This window comes from Python bivittatus, unplaced genomic scaffold (genome assembly GCF_059951505.1).
Source record: "Python bivittatus isolate LINGU-HERP-01145 unplaced genomic scaffold, Pbiv_v1 ctg000350_np1212, whole genome shotgun sequence".
In the NCBI taxonomy this organism is placed as follows: domain Eukaryota; kingdom Metazoa; phylum Chordata; class Lepidosauria; order Squamata; family Pythonidae; genus Python; species Python bivittatus.
The window spans coordinates 9,669,208-9,693,711 of record NW_028277074.1 but is presented as its reverse complement, the minus strand read 5'-3'; the positions used below and the strand labels follow the sequence as shown (position 1 = coordinate 9,693,711).

The 24,504-nt window shown below is 35.0% G+C and overlaps 1 long non-coding RNA gene across 1 annotated transcript in view; it reads left to right on the top strand.

Annotated features, from left to right (window-relative positions):
- The window catches only part of LOC148215115 (uncharacterized), a 50,611-nt gene that overhangs the window by 17,813 nt on the left and 8,294 nt on the right, over window positions 1-24,504 (top strand). The window contains exons 2-3 of the long non-coding RNA XR_015796761.1: window positions 19,643-19,709; window positions 22,046-22,111. This is a non-coding gene — a long non-coding RNA (uncharacterized LOC148215115). The remainder of the gene's footprint in view (window positions 1-19,642; window positions 19,710-22,045; window positions 22,112-24,504) is intronic.

Here is a 24,504-nt window from a genome sequence, read left to right as displayed (position 1 = left end):
GAGCAGACTGATCTAATAGGCCTAGCCTCCCTGCAGTGGATACTGGTGCCAAAGAATCCCATGGTGATCAGGGCATGATCTGACCATGACAACGGGGACACCAAAAGCTCCCCCAGTTTCAGATCAAATAGCCACTGCTCTGAGAGGAACACCAGATCTGGTATGTGTGACCAGTCTCATGGCAGGCTCTGGATGACCTGGGATAGGCCCATAGCCATCATGGTGGCCATGAATTCTTAAGTGACCTGAGACCCCACCTCCAGAAAAGGCAGATTGAAGTCCTCCAAGACCATAAGTGTGGGGAACTCTACTGCCAACCCAGAGATAGAGTCAAGGAGCTCAGGCAGGGAGGTTGCTATGAAGAGGGAAGCTGGTATAATAGCAACAATCCCAACTGATCCCTAGAGCCCAACTTAATGAACAGTGTCTCACATTTAGTGACCTGTGGTACAACGCCCCTGAAAAACTTTAGCGATTCCCAGATAATGATTGCCATACCTCCACCCCTGCCCCAGGGTCTCAGCTGATGCCACACCCAAAACCCAGCTGGGCATATCTCAGAAAGAGCCATACCCCCTTCCATGCCCAGCCAGGTCTCAATAATACATGCCAGGTCAGCCCTGTCATCAACAATTAAATCACAGATGTGGGAGGCCTTATTACAGACTGACTTGGCATTTAGAAACAGTAGCTGAAAGCCCGGGCCTCTGAAGGTCTGTTGACTGGGTACAGGGACTGAGACCAAGGAGCTGGAATGTGAAGCTTGTATAAGACATTCGTCCCAAGTTCCCCAAGAACAGTTCACTCCTTGTCTCCTGCCTATCTCCCCATGCCCATCACCACTGTAATACTTTGGCCCACACATATCCCCCCAAAGGCTGCATTATCCTCCAATCCAGGTCACCCAGTTCCCAAGGCTGGGGACCTCCATATCCCATCCATCCAAGGAAGGGGAAGTCAGGGACCCTGAGCCACTCCAGCTTCATTGCATCTCAGCATAAATGATATAAAGACAAAGTAAGAATTGAGATATTTCTTTATTAAGTATAGTAGAAATGTAAACCAAATTAGATGATTTATGAAAAAAAAATACTCAAGATTAAATGCTGTCGTGCAATTGAAATACTGTAGATTGCTCAATGATAAATATTGTTATAAATGATAAGCATACACAGAATACCCCTACAAAATATAGTCTCCAAAATTGTGAAAACTAAACGGCCTGTAACAGTCTATGAACAAAATGTTGCCTTTTGCTAACAGTTTTGTTCTCCTGTCTCAGGGTAGAAGTAGAATGTAGTGTGGGAGAGATGAATTGTTTCAAAAATGTCAAAGAAACCTTGGCACCAGGTAGACCAAATGCATTTTGAATGCTTCCTCAGTAGCCTCAAATCTTAACCCCTCCCCAATACCTAACACTCTGTTAACATAACTGAAATTACAATTTAGTGCTTACTCTTGAAATATAGTCCAGCACTTGCCATTCTGCCAATTAATACCTTGAGTATTCTCAGTAATGTAAGTACAAACATATACTGTAAACTGAATGTAAGAAAGGAAATATAAAGCCCATTACGATCAATAATCTGAACTGAACCAATAATCTGAATAACATTGCAGGCACTTGCACTACATTATGATTTTAGAAGGATAACAGTGTACTGGAAAAAACAAGAGTTTGTAAAACAAGGATCTTAATAATATGACAGAATGCCAAACACAATCTTCATTCAGGTAGACAGAGAGAGAAGAGAGGGAGGGAGGGAGGGAGGGAGTTTTATCATTAGCATTCCATATGCACAAAATTTTATCTCTTGTTCATTATGGCCTTTATCCAAATAATGTTTGAGTAACTTTTGTATAGCATTTAAATTGTTTTATATTTACATTGCAACTAATGAGCCTGATTCTTGTTTTGTCCTAATTCATGTTCTAAATAAATGCAGTCAAGTTCAATGTCCAGAATATTATCTTTGCTGAATTAGCTGTATTCTGTTGAAATTTGAGGTTAAAACAGTTTTCAACTGCTTATTTTTTATTATAGTTTTATCAAACATTTGAAAAAGAAAAAAAAAAAAAACAAGAAAAGGGGGGGGGAAGCAAAAAAAGCAAAAATAAACATAAACATAAAGTGAATAACAGGGAATTAAGCATTGTAGAATTAAATAAGACTAAATTTGTTAGATAAGAATCTTCAGTATTTCATTAGTTATTTATAACTAAATATTTTTATGTCTTTTTAAAAAGTGCAGGTTGTTTTAAAAATTCAATGTGTATATAAATATCAGTGCAATAATAACCACAATATAAACAATGAATTAAAATAAAGAATTGCAATAATTTTCTTCTGAACAGTAAAAGAGCCTTCCTAATTTAAGAGATAATTGAAAACTAGAATATTAAGATTATGTGTTAAGAAAAGCCTACATTTTAAATGTGGGACAACTCCATATGTAGAATTATAATCCAAGTAAAATTAAATTCTGTTTCCCATTTTTTAGACAAAATGGCTGTCTCCAATTACATATTCCATCCACTGTTTAAAATCTGCATATTAAGTTGATATATTGCTAAGAGGTATAAATATTAATAATGTGCTTTTTTTCCTATAGGATTTAGTGATTGTTTCTGTTAAATAGAAACTGAACTGAAAATGCTATTGCTCGGGTATGTTTACCTTGTACCTCCAAGGTTAAAAAATGAAACCTCCATTAACAATACCCTAGAAAACATCTTTATATATGTTATTCATAATTAATTATTATAAATGTAATTTATATAAGTATTTGCAATTATTGTAATTATGTAATTATTTGTAACTATATCAAATGTAATTATTTGAGAAACATGATATGGAATAAGAATACCTAAATAATAAATCCAGTACATATACAATGATGGTAATCATTTAATATATGAATGACTAAATCTTTGCGTATTGGCATCAATTCTGACTTGTACCAGCTAACACAGTATCCTATATTTCACCCAAACATGTTAATCTAGTGCTTCAGACTTGGAATCAAAGTGGGAAGATCAAAAATTTTAAAAATAGCAGCCTATAATACCTATTTATATTCTACTAAATTATGTAACCCTCCTTTCCAGGCGTTATAATCTTGTCTAACAGTATAAGGCAAGGGTTCAAACAAATATCAAAAATCAAAGGAGAGAATAAACACCTTCTCCAGTATCTTTATACAATAAAAAGTAGATTAAAAAGTTCATTGACTTTCAGCATAGATTTAGAGGGCTTATAGAGAATTGGATCTATTTTATAAATCCTTTGGAAAATCCACATTCTTCTAAAGTACCATACATATATGTTCTGTACAGTTTTTCAAAAGCTTTTTCTGCATCAAATGAGAATTGAGGCTTTATCTTTTTTGTTCAAATCAACCAAACCTATTACTAGCTTAATATTACCTAATCTAGTGTTAATGAAGCCCATTTCATAATTCTTAACCTCTGAAGAAATTGGTTTAAATTATTAGTTAAAACATCAATTAATATTTTAATATCTACAGCAATCAGTGAAATAGGATAATAGTTAGCACATGCAGTATAATATTTATTGGGTTTTGGTATTAACTGTAACATATACTTCACTAAATGAAGAAGATAAAATAGCATTTTCAAACTCTTTTTTTTTTTTTAAATAATTTATATAGCCACCCATCTCACAACAGTGACTCTGGGTAGCATATAAAAATAAAATGCAAGAATTAAAACAATTAAAACACAACAATTATTTTATGATTCATAGAGGAGTAAGTAAATATTAAATAGTTTGTACTATTACAGGAAATCCATCCAGCCCTAGTGCTTTATTTATATTCAAAGTCACTTTTTTTAATCATAGTCAAAGAGCAACTAGTAATTGCTTTGCAAGAATCTAATTGCAGAAGGTCAGTTTTAGATTCACATAATTTATATTATCTGCTATGTTTCATGAGTATTTTCATTATTTAGATCATATATGTTGCAATCATATTATTTTGGGGGGAGATTTTAATCAGAGTTTAGATAATAAATTAGGAATATTCCTATCCATAAAAAGACAATAATTTATGAGATTATTACAATTAGAACATACATAGAGTTGATTGACCCTTGACATTTTCTCATTCTTGTCATTTAGCTGTGTGTCAGAAATGTTATAGCCTTAATTACTTTGGTTTCCTAAATATTATTTCAAGAGATTTTATCACATATCAGATCATAGCCCAATTGCTTGAAATTTACAACTATAACAGCTTATTAAACCATCTGGACGTTGGTATTTCAGTAAGTCTCTGTTGAATGATACTGAAGCAAGTGACATTGCAGATGAGTTCCGAGATATTTAAATTCATTACTTATATCAAAAACACTGGGAAAATACTCGTAGGATCTTGGGAAATCACATTAAAAAAAGATAAAACATTGTTAAAGATGGGAATAAGTTATATAGCTCTCCTGAAAATATAATTTTTCAATTTTAAAATGTTAGTCTTACAATAAATGTGAGAATTTATCTGATGAGGATAAAGAGGCTTTTAGATGTTACTGGATGCCTTATGACAAACATTATTAGTCACTCCTTTGTTGATGAGATCAAAAAGTGATTTTGGATATGAGTGATGAGCAGCAGGATCTGATGGATATAAAACATTTATTAATATTATTGCTCCTTATAACTTTTAAAGTTCAGTGCAGTAAGAATTTAGATTATGAACTCATTCAATAATGAAGCAATAGAAGGCCACTTTGTTCTGTTTGTCAGTGTTGTCATTTGCTATTCTTGAGTACCTCCTTTCCCAAATTGTACTTTGAGTTCTGTAATTATTTAGGATCAATGATTCCTACTAATGGCTCATCCTATCCCAAAACCAATGTGTGATATTTTCACCCCCACTCTTGGCAACCAACATTTTGCTTCATTCACAATACCTGCACTGATTTTCAGAGTTTGGTGCTGCACCTATTTCCCTCAGCAGTTTCCATAATAGAATTCTCAGAACAAGGCAGTAGAGAAGTAAGTGTGCATTGAGGTAGTAGGTTCAAACTAGTTTGAAATATGCATGCAATTCTTCTTCTAAGAAGAAGATGACTATTTTATTGAAAATAACTTTCACAGCAGTTTCCAGAATCTCTCAGTTGTTCTTTTGGCTAGGAGCTGTAACAACTATAGATACTACATGAGTATCTAAGATGTCAAAATACATAGTTCTAATTACTTCAGAAATTCATCTCCTAAGCTTGAACCAAAACTTGCAGTCTGAGAAAGCAGCTAGCCTGATAAGCTACCACTGAGTGCTCAAGGCATCAGTATGACAAGACTAATGTCACCCAATACAGAATGGCAAGCTGCCAGAAGTGTCTATATTGGACAGGATCAAATACCCTTGGAAGAAATATTAGGATTCCAACCCACTGCCTTTCTCTATAGAAATGAATTCTCAGCTTGCCACATGTTCAGCAGTTTCATGAACCATGAGCCGCAGAATGACCTTTTATAGGTCTGTCTTCAAGTGGAGTCTGGCTTAGCTGCAGGAGCATCCACAGTGACAGTCACTGTCTTCAAAATGGCAGCTATGCCTGATCAAAACTCTGCCCCTTTTTATAAGCATGCAATACATGTTCAGAGGGAACATGGTTGCCCAGTTGTGCCCACCATTTTGAAGCCAGGGCCATTGCTGCTAATATTCCTGATTGACTGGCAAGAATTAGCAACCTAAGAAGGTTATCAGACCAAGTTATTGTGTTTCAGCAGTTTCATAGAAGTCCTCTACTGACTGATTCATCCTTCATGGGTTTGCAGTATAAGTACTTGTGCTTCCCTGAAACTTTTTTTTTTTTTTTTTTGCAAAGGTAATTCTGGGCATATTAAAATTTGCATGTGTATCAAAAAAAACTTGGTCATATATTTTATTTTTTAATTTCAAATGGAATACAGAAACTTGAAGACACAAATCAGATTGTTAAAAATATGGTAACATGGCAGAAAGTGCATTTCCTCTATGAATAGTTTATGGTGAGATATTTCTTCCTCTTCCAACTAGCTCAGAAAGGCATATCTAAAATATAATCCTTTCTTCTTAGAAAGCATGATTAGGCAACAATTCTTCATATTTAATAGCATTTTTGTACCACTGAGACCTCCAAATTTCTGTTTTTTAAAACTAAGTCTTAGGTTCAGGTATATCTATGCCAGTAATATCTGTATGTATATTTGTGTCACACAAAGAAAGGAACATGATCTTCAAAATTATAACTTGTTACCTGTCTTAAATCTACTTTTCTCAAACCTCTATGATGTTAAAGTTTAAGTATATATTAGCAATCCCACAGAACAATTCCTATAAAAATAATTCATTTTTTAAAAAAAATAACACTCTTCTTGTTTAATAAATAAATAATTAAAACATAGAATGTATAAAACAGTAAAATCAGACAGCCAACAATAAAATCAGGAGTAAAACAATTTAATCCCTTGACACTTGCTATTAAATGACAGTCAAGCCTTTATGAATCTTTCCTCTGTGTCTGAAATTAGCAGGGAGTGGATCTGAGGCTTATAATCTAATAATGTTGCCACTGAGGAATGTTCTACTATCTTAGCCTTCAAAGTCATGAGACTTCAAGCAACTTTTAACACAGTGAAGACAAAGGAAGCTCCTATGGAAGAAAGCAGTCATAATCTGCTCAACTTCAAATTAAATCACTCCTCTTATCATGCTATCCCCGTCACATGGACTTGACATACAGCACATATTCCTCTGACCCCCCACTTTTTTATATTATTATTATTATTATTATTATTATTATTATTATTATTATTATTATTATTGACAGATATCAAGGTTAAGCACTCAGTTTTGTTAGCAGGCAGTAATTCATTGCAGCAGCTTTTGCAGGGCTCCCACCTCCCTATAACAGGCAACAATAAAGCAATAAATAGAGGTTAGGGTTAAGCATGTCTGTCTAGGCTTTTTAAAGCGAATTCGTTCTGTATTATATGTGCACACAGCCTATATATAATGGACTATATATAGATATCACTATATTCTAATTCTTACTTAGGAATAAAGGGACTTAATTATGCAGGCTGGCACTTTGTCTCTTACAGTCTGTTTTTCTGGCTGTTAGAAAATTGTTTCTGTTCTGTCTTTGGGTAGATTTGTCTCATATCACTCTTCCTCTTCGTTCAGTGTGTCTTCAGACTTTCCTCCACTTGAAAACTCTTATCCCCAGCTCTCCTGGAATAAACAACTGCAAAAACAACAGCAAACCTCCAACAGCCAATGCTGTCAAAAATCCATTTTGTTTGCCAGCCATTGCACCTCCTCCTTTCCCCTTTCCAGAAGTCTTTCATTTCAGCCTCCAGCTTTCTTCTGTTCCTTGCCAGCACAGCAGCTGTCCCTTTTCCTATGGAAAAAATATACTATCTCTTTTCTCTCAAGTTCTGCTTTCAGTTCAAAAGAATAATACTGCAGTTGTTCTATGGTTGGATAGCAGAAGATAACAGAGCACCATGGGCAATCACATGCTGTCACAATCTGTAATTTCTAAAAACTGGTCTAAAGAACCACCACTACCATTATAACCACTATATATATTGTTTAAGGTGACACCATATCAGGTTTTCTTACATATTCAGACAGCCACATTCTGTTTCAAATGCTTTAGCTGTATCTGTTTCCATAGGTAGAGATGTCGATAGCTATATGGGTTACAGCATTTCCCAGATATGCTGGGAGTTCAATGCCTGAGAACAATCACAGCTGAAATTCAGCAAGATTTCTGATTCCTTATTCATAGGCTAGAGGAACAGCTTAGAGAAAGACAGCAAAAGAGCTTTAATTGAATAATTATCTAGAGTCTTGCTGCACCATTTTTAATTAATGTTCAGCTGTCACTGATATCAAGCATGGCATTTGACAAGTTGGATTATATGGAGCTAAGCCTTCCATCTGAAATGTAGATGTAAATGCATCTAATTTCTTATAGCAATTCCTTACCACTGAAAACCTCACAGCCTTCCAGTGAGGACTGGATATTTGTGCTTTACAGGATCACCTGAAAATGTCACATCCAGAAAAACTGATGAACTGTTTCCTTTCAAGTTGCTTAAAAATGTGGATTTTTTTTGGTTTCAATTTGAATACACTGCTGCTTTGACAAAAGCGCTATTGTAGAAAGAACAATTTTAAATGCAAACATTGAAAACAATACAGTTCAGAGTTTTGTCCTTAATGACATTTTCTCTTCTAGACAAAAGAGAGATGCTTGTAGTCAATGATCTGCATTTACTCCCAACGTAATTTTCAAAATATCTATTGACTTGCTGATTTATATTTTAAGAAATGATAGCACAATTTGCTTTGAGGATAAAGAGGAAACTATCTCAATCACATTGATTTTAATCATGGAAATGCATTCTGATTTCCCCTTTGTTGTAGAGGTTGATTTAAATTTATGCCCACACCACTGAGATTTCAAATGAATATAATTTAATTGTTTGTACAATGATGGCACTATCATTTTAGAAAGATAAAAATATCTCAATGACAAAAATGTCAACAGTGAGATGGAGCATGAAGGAATGTGCTAGACAATGTCCATGATGAAATGTCATTCTCAAGATGCTGCACAACGAGGTGCTACTGCAATGAAATGGTGCATGGCAAAATGTCAGGACATTGAAATGTCAGCTCCCAAACATTGCCATAACGAAACTTGTAACACAAAATGACATGATTCTGTGGGATTATGGTACAGGAGGATGTTGTGCTTAATTGATTTTAATCAAATATTGCTTTTCTTCAACCTCTGTAATTTAATTTTATCTGTGCATTAGTCCTAGTAAGAATTAAAACAAAAATGTTTCTGTTGGGAGAGCAATGTGGGGAGCTTTCTTGCATAATACTTCTTATTAAACAGGGTTCACTGAAGCAGCTAATCTTGGCAGCTCAGGGACAATATCCCAGTTAGATTACTCTCTAGTGTTATTCAGCTGAAATACTATGTCTTTTCCAAAATCTATCATGAGATATTGAGAGAACAATAGATATCTATAAATATAGCTGTCTTGGTGTTTTTAATTATTCAGCAACCAATATATTATTAGTTTAAAACATTTAAAATTTTTTAACGATACTGGGAAAAAGCTTTTAAGTATTGTTTTGCTATTTTATTGGAGGACTCACAGATTGATAAAAATAGAAGAATAAGTCCAGATCTGTCATCCCTTGCTTCAATACTAAATATTTCTTTTCATGAAGAAGATCGTATGCCCTCATGCATACACACAAACACACAAACACACACACATACATGTAAATCAGTGGATATATAATTCCTCTGGATCTCATATGAATTTTTTTTAATAAAACAAAAATAATATATTTTGAGAGTATGTCCTTGAAATGGTCAGAGATGCCTCATTGGTTCAGTGTCTTCAAATAAGATTTATTTCCCACTTCTAGCCCTCACCAGTGCATCTACAGCTAGCTTTCCTACTTGCATGACAGTACAACAGTACAACATAGGCAGAGTGTGGGTTGTGATATTGCAATGTTTCTTTATTTCCCCCCCCCCCCCTTACATCTGACCCACCATTGATGCCCACATCCATAACAGCTTTCCTGTTGGATCCACTAAAAAGGAAAATAAGCTGATTTTTATTTTTTCTATATACAAAAGACTCAATTGACAGACAAGTCACTTAACAGGTTACTTTTGCACAATGGGGTAATAAAGTACAGGGTCCTGCTATAGCCTGTGCACCTCACTAGAAGAAAGCATATTCAACTGGCTGTCTGGATGTGTCTGAAGAAAGCAATAGACATTTGAAGAAACACCCATTCACAAACTTCTTCCCTAATTTTAGACCAATTCATTTTGGAGAAAAGTTCACTTTTAGGCATATGAATCCATTCACTTGATCTTAAAAAGCAAACATAGAAGGAAAAAACAAACAAACCCAGGATTGGCCCCAAAGGTGCTTTGATGACCAAGTCACTTTTCATCTTTAGATTAAAAAAAAAAAAGAAAAGATTATAGCCCCTTTCCTTTCCTTTCCTTTCCTTTCCTTTCCTTTCCTTTCCTTTCCTTTCCTTTCCTTTCCTTTCCTTTCCTTTCCTTTCCTTTCCTTTCCTTTCCTTTCCTTTCCTTTCCTTTCCTTTCCTTTCCTTTCCTTTCCTTTTTTATTTTGTGCCATCAAGTCAGTATTGACCTCAATATCTTCCAGAAGTCTCTGCAAATTTCTTGGTGATATTTCCAGCAGTGGTTTGCCACTACTTTTTTCCAACGGCTGCCAGAGAGTGACTGGCCCAAAGTTTTCAGTTGGCTTTGTGGTGAAAGCTGGACTAGAATTGCCAGTCACCTGGTTTTTAGTCTGGTTCCTTTAACTGCCATACCAAACTGGCTCCATAGCTGTGTAGAACCTCTGTAGAAGCAGACATATAGCAGAAACAAAGGAAGAACACATCATCCTCAAAATTGTCCAGCAAAGAGAATGCCAAAGAGAAAGGTTCTGGCTGACACCCTGAAATGCTCACTCACACTGGCAGGCAGGTTACTTGAGATGACTCCTTCAAAACTGCCAGTTTTTCAAAAGGTAATATTTTAAAGATAAGAGCTAGTTTTCATTTAGCTTTCTTGACTGTGAAGCCAAGCTTTTATTTTTAAGCTGTAAATGTCCAGGTTCAGTTTTTCTTCCATATGCTTTTGCAGAACAGTGTGGAGGCAGCTGGGCTTTCTGGCCTTCACTTTTACTATCTCTGCCTTAAAAGAATTGCAGGGAAAATAATTCAATAATTTATTGCAGTGTAACTCTTGAAGGTATCCAGTTGAAATTGGCATGGTTAATATTCTCTAAGGATTTATCCTCCTTGCTATTTTCATGCCATTCTGCTGCAGAAAGTGAAGTGCCTGAAACAGTTTCAGTGTTGTTTCTTGTTTTCCACAAGAGAAAGCCTTCATTCAGTGGAGCATATTTGGCTTCCATATATATATATATATATATATATATATATATATATATATATATTTAATATATATAAATATATATATATATATAAATATATATAAATAATATATATATAAATATATATATTTAATAGGCCCAAAGAATGGAATAAAAAAGGTCAATTTTCTCTGCAGCTCTAAGTACAAAAGAGAAAAAAAGCTGGAATATTTTTAACTCTTTCTTTTTCCTTAAGCATGAATGGCAGATTTCTTCCTAAAGGTCCTATTTCTCCCCTAGCCTGCCTGGTAATTTGTAAGCAAGCAGGTGGATTATAGCAAGATCCAGCAAATCTGCCCAGTCCCATTCCATCTGCTTCTTGCTGGTGGTCTATCCCTTAGTTCCAATGTCTAACCAATCACCCCTCTGAAACTACCACATGCTGCATTGTGAAAAGGCACCTTCAACCTCATTGCAGAGGCATAGTACAGGGTAAGCTATGGGGTCACCAGTATCAAGGGTGGGAAGAAAGCATATTTATAGTTCTATGTAGATGAGCTCTTAAACAAACACAGATTTGGAAGAAAAATTGAGTGCAGTGAAGAGAGACTTCTGGTGAGGAAATGGAAAACTGATGTCCTGTGGAGAGCAGGAGACATTACAGATGAAAACAGCATCTGGATGCTGGATCTGGACTCTCCTCTCTGGAGAAAGGAGAGATCTTGAGATCACTCATACATACTCCAGACAGCTGTTCTTTGTGAGCAGATGGCAGGAACTGAGGTTTTGCGGTCGGCTTGCAAGCAGCTGGGAGTCGTGGGATTCCATCGGCCTCATAGCTGTTGATGTAGTCTTTATGGACTTAAGGTTCAACTGAAATTCACTTCTTAATCACTTTGGATTTTACCTTTTTTTTAACTGCTTTTTAAGATTTGAGAACCTTCAGAATGCAAATTTTATCATATTCACTGGATGAGTTTTTCTTCAGTCCTTTAAGGAAGAAGTTTTAATTACAAGTTTAAGGTTTTGCAAAAAAAAAAAAAAAAAAGGGGGGGGACACAGCAGAAGGGTGATTACAGAGTGTTGATTTTAGAAAGCTTTAAATAGGTTAAGGGTTCAGATGGACTTGAATTAAGACTTTGAAATTAACTGTAAGAATCTTTCCCATGGGAAACTTTCTATGTTTACATTTCAAAAAACAAAACAAAACCCTGATACCATGATTTTAAAGGTTGGTCACTAGTGGGCACCAGAAGGAAATGAGTACATCAATGGATCTGTTGAGAGAGATTTATGACCATTGGGCTCACAAAATAATTTTAAAGATATCTGCTATTATAAACTAGAGGTGTCATGGAAGAGGAACAAGTTCCATCAAATAAAACTGAAATTGATTTAAATATGGATTTAAAAATGACAGCCTATAAGAAGGAGACAGAAAAAGATAAAATAGTGGATATACAAAAAAATGAACTATAGGATATACAAACAAAACTGGCTGATGTTTTAACAATTAAAACAGAAGAGTGATGTGCATGACCTTTACAAAAGGACTTGTTAAAGTTGTCAATGATTTCATGAAAAGAGACAGTGAGAATAGTGACCTGGATAACCTCTTTATACTGGAGTTACAAATCCAGCTTGCTAAAGTTGTCAACAATTTTGTGAGAAGAGACAAAGCGAGTATAAAAAGAAAGCAGATGCTAGGACATTATCCGAGGGAACTAAAGATTGTTAGCAGAAAGGAGAAAGAATATAAAGTTGGTTTATTTGATCAAGGTTCAAATAGATGGGTTGCTACCTTTGGTATTGTTCAATAGATTTTTGCTGACTAGCACCAGTTGATGATATTTTAAAGGTTTTGTTTATTTAGAGAAATGAGATAGGAGACTTCCAGGGAAATAATGGCAGATTGAAGATGGCTCCATTTTTTGTGAAGCTGATGGCCGTGGCAGGTAAGAGGAACCACTGCAGGGTCCAGCTCTTTGGAACCATTTCATAAAGGAGGTGACTGGATCTCCCACAAGTACACCTTACAGAGGCTCCCTGTGAAGAGATTGCAAAATACTGATCTCAAGTGGGTTGAATGGTCTGGGAGTTGCAGGAAACATTGAGCCCAAGCCACAGTTCAGAGGCTTCAAAAGGACACTAGATTTGCTTACACTTCCTCTTTTAATTGACAATGGAAACTACTTATTATCAATTTATTTGGAAATTAAAAACCTTCTGAAGGGCAAGTTGCTACACACTGGGAGTATTTCCTTCTGTCCTTGAAGAAAGAAGATTTAATTAAGTTTAAAGATTAAAAAGAAAAAAAAAAAACTTTGGGAAAATAGCAAAAAGGAGTTGAGAATGTTGATTGTGGACAGCTAAGGGCCAGATGGATTTGAAAGAATAGTTCTTATGGACTGTTTCAAATTTTATAAAAATACAGCTGGTGATTTTGAAATTAATTGTAAGAAACCTTACTGTGGGAAAGTTTTGACTTTGAAAATAAATAAAATATAAGACTGGGCTTCGAAGGTTAACTAGAGGGAATCAGAGAGTAATTAAAGGAAACAATACCTACTAACATAATGGAGAAATATTATTTTACTATAGAAGAAATAAAGTCTGTTTGGGAACAATGTACTCAGGACTTTTAAAATTTTCTGATACTTTCAAAGTGGATCTAATAGAGGTATCATAATAGAGAAGAAGAAAAGATTCTACTGGATAAAACAGAGGCTGAGGATGATTTAAGATAGGGTTCTTAAAATGGATTTTTAAAAAATTGCTAGACTATAAAAGTGATATGGAAGATATGGAAAAAGGTGTTGTGGATTTGAAAATGGATTTAAAGGGGTTTGACTACAAGTATGATATGGAGAAAGAAGGTACATTGGACCTACAAAATATACTGGTTCACGTTTTAACAATTAAAGGAGACATTCAAATTATAAATCAGAAGAGTGACTTTGAGAGTTATCTTATTTTGGATTACGGAAGGGAAGTGCCAAATCTCTGAAGTTGTTCCTGAAAACAGACAGGGAGAAAATGGTAAGAGATCAACATGTGGACTTTATTTGAAGAAGGGATTGAAGATCAAGCCTTTCCAAAGTAAGAAAAATGAGTTTAAAGTGGATTTATTTGATCTGGGTTAAACTGTATAAGTTGAGATGTTGGGTTGTTATTATTGGACTTTTTTTTTTTTTTAACCAGGATTGTAAGAGGAGGATTTAAAGATTGTTTTCATACGGAGATAAACTTTCTATATCTTATTTGTTACAGAAAGTTATAGGTTAGAATGTGAAAGGGACTTATTTGATTTAGTTTAAAATATATGTCATTATTATTGATATTCTTTATGTCTATTCAGATAAATCTTCTATGTTTTGCTTATTAGAGGAAGTTATAAGTCAAAATGTAAAATAGACTTATTTGTTTAAAGTTAAAACATATAGGTTATTATTACTGGTACTGTTAATGCTTTTGCTGAATAAGATTGATTGACGATTTTTTAAAAATAATTTGGCTATTGTTAAGGGATGAGAAATGGGAAGAAGAGGTTTTTCTTTAACTGTAGTACTATAGAAGGTGTCAAGTTATTGCAAATGTTAATACTATTACTTTATTCTGTCTTTTAGACCTATCAGTAAGTGTTATAGTAGCACAATGGCTATAATTCTTGTCTTCTAAATAGAAGGTTGCTAGTTTAAACCTGACACAAACAAAGTTATTACTTTTTTTCTTTCTTTTCTTGAGCTTTGTACTTTTCTCCTGTGTTTAGGTTAAGGCTCAGTGGTACACCATTTTACAATTTTTTCCAATTATGTGAGGCAGAATGGTGTCACTCTTAGCTCCTAAGTAGCCCCCTTTCCCCTGAAGGAATAGTATCCTGGGGTATCCTGGGGAATGGAGATATTCCGGCAGGGCTGTGAGGATGTTGGTAACAGGCATACCACTTTGTTCCTGCTATATAACCATCTACTGGAAGATTAAACTAGCTCCTCTGGATGTTCTCTGCTATGCCTCTGGGACCTTTATGGGACCCAAATGCAGTGTAGTATGCCAGTTTTCCTCCCTCCCCCTCCCCTCCCTTCCTTCCTCTCTTCCTTCTTTCCTTTCTTTCTCATTCTCTCCCTCTCTCTCTTAATATTTCTAAAAGTCAGGTGATAGTCACTAGGGGAGGTGTTTAGGATGTATATATGTGACCCATAGGTATCATGTAGCATATTCTGGAATAATATGTCCCCTGACAGTTGTGTTCCATCTAATACATTTTTCACCTTATTCAAAATTTTGGTGTTCACATGTTTTCTCAGTGCATTTTTACGCCAACTGATTCTATTGTGACATTTTAAATTATTTCTTCTGTTTAGTAGAATCATTGATCTCTGATAGATTTTCTTTCCAAATTGAAGATTACATTTTAAAAAGTAGTTGAAGAATTCCAACTGTGCTTGTAATGGGATTGTTTGAATGAATATTTGTTTATAAATCTCTTGACATTTTCAAGCAGTTTCAAAATCCATTTAGATCTTTGCTAAAGCAAACTAGCTTAGATACACTGCATATTCAGCTCTTTTAGAGGATAATTTGATGTTCCATCAAAGAACAAAACAATATGTCAAAGATCAGAGGAAAAAAAATATCCAAGGTATATTGATTTTATAATGTTTTTAAAAACTAATTTGGAGATTTTTATTGCTTCAATATCTTCCTTGACTTGAAATTAATTTATAGTACTGCTACATTAGCAAAAACAATAACTACTTAATAGAATAAATGAAAAAAATGTCAATATTTCCACACATCAAAATATTTGAAGCTTGGTGCTCTCATATCATACTTATATATTCAAAATACATTACATAACAAATGAAGGCTCACTTATATGATACCCAAATGATGAGATTGCTGCTTTCTTGCATTGTATCTGCACATTTCTACCTTTTAAAATCATAACAATTCCTGTTCTTATTGACTATATTCTCTGCAACACTTTCTTTCTCACTATACATGTTATAGAATATATTATACATTGTTTTCTTTTTCCAGCAATTATTTTCTCAGTGACTTTCTTCTTCATGCACAGATGAATTACTCACAGTAAAGACCAACTTTAAAGTAATAAAAACAGCAACAACAACAATAAAAATTGTAATACATAATATTTATTGTGTACATTTAATAATTATTGATAAACAAGGGGGGAAAAATACTCTGTCCTTTAGATTGTATTCTTCCATCAGATATACTTTAAGGCATTCATGTCAGCAAAGTTCAAGATTAATAGAAAACTATTGTTAACAGTCATATCTGGTCTTATACAGAAAAGATCCACTGATTGCGTTTCCATTTCTCTAATTATTTAAGATAATGTCCATGCATGAGGAAATGGACATTGGCAAGGGAGTAGAGATATTGAATTGAACATGTGAAAGCCACAGAATTTGTCTGCTGTGCCATAAATCTACACTGGAAACTTTTTTTTCTCCAGTGTAAATATCTAATACAAGGTCAGTAATTCAAAACAGCACTGTACTGAGGGACAAGAATTGTAGACATGCTAACTCAAACCAGGTTTCCAGTTCAAATTCTTCATGCGGACTGCTCTTATTCCCTTCTGCAATGATTGAGATATTGCAGCCCTGTCTTCTGCTTCTTCAGCAATTTATTAGCTACTGAAAACTGTATTCTCTTTGCTATGTTCCAACTGCATTTATTTATTTAGGCTTCCGGATAATTTTGATCTCAGCAGATTATTCCTTCCTGATTTTTTAAGCATAATTTCATGGAATGCGTTTGTAACTGTACCCATTCAAAAATGACTCACAGGATACTGTAAGTATTTTGCATCAGTTATAATATGAAATAAACATGCTATTTTAATGTAAAATGGGGAAATTAAACATAAAGCTTATACATTCTATTAGATTTTTCAGAGGTTTCAGGTAAGACTGTGGAATACTGCCACAATCTATATAAATTAACAGAGTACCTTCAGGAGTAGGGGTAGGAAAAATGATTTCATCAATGTATATGTCAGATTAGCAGATTCAAATGTGGTTTGATTCTCCTTTTGATAGGAGACAACTTCTGTGAACCCCAACATTTTTTCATGGGTAGATACTTCCCATAGGGCCCACTAATTACCTTGCATAATTTTATTTTATTTTTAATGTTTATTTACAATTAAATAAATAATGTGAAATTGGCATGCCTTGAAGTTCAGTGACAGTCTCTGGTATCATCAGTAGTTCAAAGAATTCTCCTTGACCACTTTCTCATCCATATCAGAAAGTAACAATACTGTTACCTTTCAGTGGTGTTATTGTCCGTCCTTCCTTCCTTCCTTCCTTCCTTCCTTCCTTCCTTCCTTCCTTCCTTCCTTCCTTCCTTCCTTCCTTCCTTCCTTCTTGTTTTGAATTTTGAAGACACATTCACAAGACTGAATTTCAAAACACATTCAGTCTTGAAAAAAAAAAATCTACAACTGTGCTGAAATGTAAGTCATGCAAGATGTTTTGCTATTGGCATCCTAATCTACTATCTGAAAATGTTTAACTTCAATAAATAATGTAATTATTGAGCATCAGCAGGTAATATATTTTATAAATTTGGAAGCAATCAAAAGCAAAACATTTCCAAACTAAAATGCATAATATCAACATAGCTGAGTTGATACTTGAAAAAATATTCCTAATTACCTTATCAATACTTGTTTAGTTTCACAGATTGCTCAGTTATTTTGTTTCAGAGAAATCATACATTTTGAGTAATGTTTATACTTTTACAGTAACTGTTACATAAGTAATTATTTATTATTTTTCATGTTCTTACTTTCCTCCCAGTATGCCCTAAGGTCACTATGTACAGTTTAGCATCAGCTTCTCATTTTGACAGAATGTTTTTTGAAAAGTTAGGGTGAAGAGGGAAAAGAAAACTATTTATTGTGTGAGCACTTCTGGAAAATTAAACTGAGTTTTCTTTAGCATGAAGGAATTGTTCATTGGTTGTTCAAGCTAAAAAGTTTTTAAAGAAAAGTTTTTCTCTGCTGCTTTTGCTCAGAATATGATTAAATATCCTGAACAAGATTTCTTGCAAGTACTTTAAATCTTTCCTATATTCTTTCATCTATTATGATAGGTTAATTAAATCAGGAGAGGTGGGCTCTAATCATAATATGTATTTAATATATTCCCTTGGAAATTGTAATCAAATAACATTTTGTGTATTATATGTATATGTTTAGAGTGGGTAGAAGTAAGATTATTCCTCCCTGCTTTGTCACTCCAGAACAAATACATACATGGCATAAGAAACACTGGTAATCTACTTAACAACTGTTCATTTCATTCTGCCTGTCCTTAGTAGACAAATTATGGAAGACTATATTAATCTTCTCTTAAGAGTATAGGTTCATAGTTAAACAGCCAAAGTCTGCAGTGTTAGTAGCACAGAATATTTTGTATTACCTGATCCTTTTTGAGAAAATGTGTCATTTATAGGCCTTTATTTAGACACAAAACATGAGGATTTCTTTCCCTTCCCAATGGTTGCTGTTGAGACAAGCACCAAATCATCGGAAGATGAAGCCATGCTGTTTTATTTTCACTAAGGTAAAATTACATGGCATTGCATAACATTCTGTTGTTAAGCTACACCTACACAAATATTTCACACTGATTATATACAGTATGTAGAAGTTGCTCAAAATATTAGTTGAGAAAGAGAGGGGGGGGAGGGAGGCACGGAGTAAGGGTGTATAGCAAAGAACTAGAGATCTTGTACTAGTTGGGGGGTTATTTACTATTAAAGGGTTAGAGCTGCAGTGGGAAGGACAATGATATAGAATAAGCAGGATCCGAATTTCTCTGTTTTGTTGGGACAGGTTGTATTTTTCTTTCCAATCATGTTAAGCACATCTTTAGGTGACATATGTTTGTGTACCCTCTATCTAAAAATAGTAGAAAATTGTGTTGCACCTTACTATAAAAAGTACTGTGGGGGCCTCTACAGTTTGGGGACTGCATATGATCTTGAGGCAATGCATTGCCCATCCCTGTATAAGTGAGTTTATAACACTCAAGCTGTACATGATCCTATATTAGTTTGTTTTGTTTGTAGATAGAGCTTACAGATCCTTACAGCTTCCAGGCACTGAGATAAGACATCCACTGCATCTTCCATATAGCTTGGGTTAGAGATGTATAAGTGGGTATTGTCATCATATTGATGATTTCAAAGCCCAGACCATGATGATAACTTTCAGTGGATTCTTGCAGATGTTAAATATTAGAAATCCCAAGGGTTTGACCTCTCCCCCCATATGAACCAATGAACCCACCCACTTAGAAAGGAACAGAACCATTGAAGAACAGTGCTCCAAACACCTCGGAGCCAGTCCAGAAGAATATCATGGTAGATGGCACTGAAGATTGCCAAAGATCTAATGGTACTAATAAGGTCATGCTTCCCCTATCTATGTCCTGCCATAAGTGATCCACAAGTATGCCAATGTAGTTTCCACCCTGTGCTCAGGCCTGAACTGAAAAGAGTCTAAATAATTTCCTTCTTCCAGAGCTCTTTGCAGCTGGTGGCCCACCATCTTCTCAATAACCTAACTCCTCAAAAGGGCAGTTTATAGTTAGGATTTTACTTTGTGAGATTAATATTCTTTTTTCCTTTCTTACTTCTCTATGGAAGGTAAGGGTCATCATCATCATCATCATCATCATCATCATCATCATCATCAGCTTCTATTTTGGAATGGGTAAGTTTGGGATGGATAATTGCTTTCATCATACTTGGGGTGTAAAGAAAAAGGCCATAATTATAGATAGTAGATTACCCATCCAAGAACCCTCCCAGTGAATAGGATTGGCTTCCCATATTACGTCCACCCAGGACCCCAAAATTCTAAAGTATTGAGATAAGATAGACTCCTAAATGATCCATACCCCCTTATTGTTTCCATAGTTCTAAACTGTAGGCCTCAGGAATCACAGAAATGTGCCTCAGGATGTCCATTTACTCTTTACCCTATCTTCACTTTCCTGTTAATACCTACTCAGAGTCAAATGTGACCAAATTAAGCTAACAGGCCTGCTCCCTGAGAAAGCATTATTCATTGTATGAACAGAGAGTATAGGAAAAATCCTCCTTCCCCCAACAGTCCAGTGTGGTGGCAGACAATACCATTTCTACAAAGGCCTCAAATGATTAGATAATTCTGTCCAAAGCTGTATGGAAGTCAGGGAACAACAAGGAATTCAGAAAGGCTGATAGTCTATATCTTAGAAAGCCCAAGTTTTGTCTCCAAAACTTGATTTTTCATGCATCCACTAAAAACCAACCAACTGAACAAACACTGACACCATGCCTTTCCCTCCTTCCCTGATGCAGAAAAAAGATGTGTAATTTTCTCAGGTATCCAGTGGAGCCCATACATCACCAGTGCTAATATTTTTAACCTTCCAAGCCTCATAGAAGAAAATAAAACATATACCAAATTCTCCATTAACAATACTTTACGTATGTTTTATATTCGGAAAAATACACAGATTTCACTGAAGGCCACAAATTCCAGATTAGTATCCTTGATAAGATATAATTTGATTGATATAATTTGATTGACATATAGCCATGTATGTTTTGGATTATTTTTTAAAAGTTAATATTTTTAAATTTTTTTTGAAGTAGCAGCTTCTTTACAGCAAAATTCCATACATTCTCCAATCTCTAAACCTAAATGTACAAAGAATGAGTTTAAGATTCACAAAAGTCCTTGTTGGTAACCCCTGCTACTCACGTATAAATAGCATGTCAAGTGATCTAGAGTCCATGAGACATTCTACAGAGGCTACAGTTGAATACTTTTCTCTTCCAGCTTTAAAAGCACCTTGGGATTAGAAAGAAGGATAAATGGTAGGTTAGAGCTGTTGACAGTGAAATTAGATGTATGTATGTGCATACCTCCAACTGAATGAAAGTCAAATAACTGTCTTCTAATTCAAAATTAAAACACACACACACACACACAAATAAATTATTCTACATGTTGTGATAATGTTTCTAGGTTTTTATCCAGTGTATTAACTCATAATTAACAAAACATTTTAAGAATGATATCTGGACGTTTTTGATTAGGGAACTTATTTTTACAATATTGTTAACTTTCTGTTACAGTATTCAGTATTACTGAATGTTTATTTTACAAATAACTAATTGTAATAGCATATGGCTGTTATAAAAAGCTTTCAGTTATTTAACTAGTATAAAGGTTGAAGCTGTAGAGCTGTTCAGTGGTCAGGCCAAACAGAACCTTCATATAAACACTGAGCAGATGTCTCCAACTTTCAAAGTTGGAAAAGAATGGTCAAAAGAACATTGCCTTGCAAAGGTAGGAGGAAAAGGCTATTGTTTAAACCCCGGAGTATGCCGTATGTGTACGTTCATGTGCTTGCGTGTTATGTGATATATCTATCTATCTATCTATCTATCTATCTATCTATCTATCTATCTATCTATCTATCTATCTATCTCACAAACGTGTGTGTATGTGTGCGCACACACACATGTGCATGCATATACGCATATCTTGATTTCTGTATTCTGCAATATAAAGATGTTTTAAATCTACATACACTTTGTATGAAAATTAAAAAGCCTTACACATCTGATGAATAAAGGAATGAATAAATGAGCCTACTTGCTTGGCATTTGCTCGTCCTGGCTGATTAAATAAACCAGGTTAGGACTGGTCCTATGACTAAAGGCCTCCTTGAGTGTGAGAAGTGTTCCTCCTGCTCAAAGGAGACAGTTACAAGACAAGTAGCACACACACACACACACATACACATCTCTTTATCTGGAAGATCTCTGTAATTATATGCCAAACTCAAATATTCCATTACTGGGTACAATGACTGCGAAAGTGCTAACCTGCAGCTTCATATATATTTGAATTAAACTGATTATTTGGAGTTTCATTTAGGATATAGTAGATGGTGGATGGAAACAGGGAAAACTACACATGGCAATGCAATTCTGCTAGTTATCTTGGATTTTTAAGCCACTTTCAATACTATCTGTGTGGTATCCATCCAGCAGGATCAGACCTTGGAGACAGTATGTTGTATTGGTGCAGACTTCCCCTCAGGATGAATCCAGAAGGTAAGGACGAGGAATGCTGTGGTACAACTTGGACATTGACTTATGGTTTTCCATAGGGTTCTGTTTTGTTCACTGTGCTGTTAGAGATCATTTGGAGCTTTGGAGTAAGACATTATTAGTATGCACTAGTGATTCCTACTATCCAACTCTGAGAAAGGAATAATCACTCTTAAACATTGCTTAATTTCTGAAATGGACTGGATGAGAAAAAAACAATCTGAAATTTAATCCAAGCAAGATAATAATGCTGTTTGTATGAAGAAAGGTGGACTTGATCATTCAAAAGCAGGCTGTTTTGAACGGGATTGCATGCCCAAAGAAAGAGCAAATTTGCAGTTTGGGAGTGCTCCTTGACTCTTAACAGTCACTATACTTGCAGGTGATAGCTATGGCAAACAACATGTTACACTAGTGTGATGGAATGTCTAAGACACCCTGGGAAAGCAAAGGAGGGAAAATAATCTCTATTACAAACAAACAAACAAGCAACCAGCCCAAGGGAGGGGGGAAGCATAAGAAAGAATTACAGAGAAATTCCACTGTAATTATGCTAGGTATAAGTTGAGTAGGAGAATTTCAATGACAGACTTTCACAATTTTGTTACATTGCCCTACTAGCAGTAATGATCGTTGGAGTGTTTTTTGTTTCCTGGGTTTCTACAACAAATATGGGTAGTGTGCTAGCACTTTTTGAACTGGCTGAACTCAGCAGTAGGTTCCACAAACTGATGATAAGTTGTCTTAATTACTGAAATGTGCTTTGCATGGTATTACACTTGAAAAAGTATCTGAAAATTGCAATTGGTGCAAAATATGGTGGCCAAGCTGCTAAATGGTGCAAAGTACAAGGTTCACATGGTCTCTGTACTGCAAGATCTGTACTGTGCTAAGCCCTAAATGGTTATCTGAAAGAATACCTCTCCCCCAGTCAACCTGCCCAACTATGGAGCGATAGAAGCCCATCTGGGGATGCTTCTTCTGCTACAAGCATGTCTTTTCTACTATGCAGGAAGAGACTTGCCCTGATATTGTTCTAAGGTTATGGAATTCATTCCCCACTGAAGTATGTTTGGCTTCTCTTCTCCCAATATTTAGGAACATGGCAAAACATCTCTCTTTTACCAAACTTTTAACTGTTCTGATATTAATCACACAGATTTTAATTTTGATTGTATTTATTTATTACACTAATAAATTTTATAGTATACAATATACAATATATTAGTAAATTAATATAGTCTGTGTGTGTGTGTGTGTGTGTGTGTGTAATTCTGAAGCTGTCTTGATTGTTTATATATATTATATATATACGGGGCGTGGTGGCGTAAGGGCTTAATGACGCGGGAGTTGCCGGTCAGAATGATTGGCTCTCCAGCGGTTCGAGCCCAGTCCCGCAGGACAGGGTGAGCTCCTGTCCCTTGTCCTAGCTCCTTGCTCACCCAGTAATTCGAAAGCTATTCCATCTGCGAGTAGATAAATGGGTACTCCCGTTTAGATGGGAGGAACCGGCGGTGCTGCGCAGGGGAGCAAAATACCAGTGCTGGCTGAACTCCGAATGCAGCCGGCATGAGCGGCGAGCGGTGAGGAAGATCTACGGAGGAGGAAAAAGCCCGGATGACCCCCTACCGACCCCTGCCGGTCACATAACGTAATTAATTGTATAATTGTAATTGTATGATATGTACTTTGTGAGTTGCCCAGAGTTCCCCATTGGGGGGAGATGGGCGGACAATAAATCGAATGTATAAACAAACAAACAAACAAATAAATAAATAAACAAACAAACAAACAAACATACAGGAAGGCAGAATAACATTAATAAATAATAATGGAAACAATTACTTTTGAATGGCCTGATGAGAATCTTCCATTAGAGTACATTATTTTAAAATTAGTACTATGACTAACTGTAGAACAAAAATAAAATAAAATAAAATAAAATAAAATAAAATAAAATAAAATAAAATAAAATAAAATAAAATTAATTAATTAATAAATTAAATTAAATTAAATTAAATTAAATTAAATTAAATTAAAAAGGTTAGTGGGGAGGGGGAAAGAGAGAGAAAGAAACTGTAACCAGTGGAAATACTGTGAAAGCTATGAAAAAAATTGTGGCTAGGAAATTCATTTGTGGTGCTTGTTATTTAGAGGCTACTTTTCACAGCAATGCAAAATGTTTACTGGGGCATATTTATCAGTAAGTCAAAAGTGGATTATAGTCTTTCCACACACATATACTTTATGCAACTATTTTTTGTTAGTCCCTTGATTCCAGCTGAATAATTGTTCTAATCTACCAACTGCAGATTATAACTGGGATCACAAAGAGCAGCAAGTCAGCACTTTGTTTTGTTTATATGCACTATTTTTACCTTATTTTTACCTTTTGT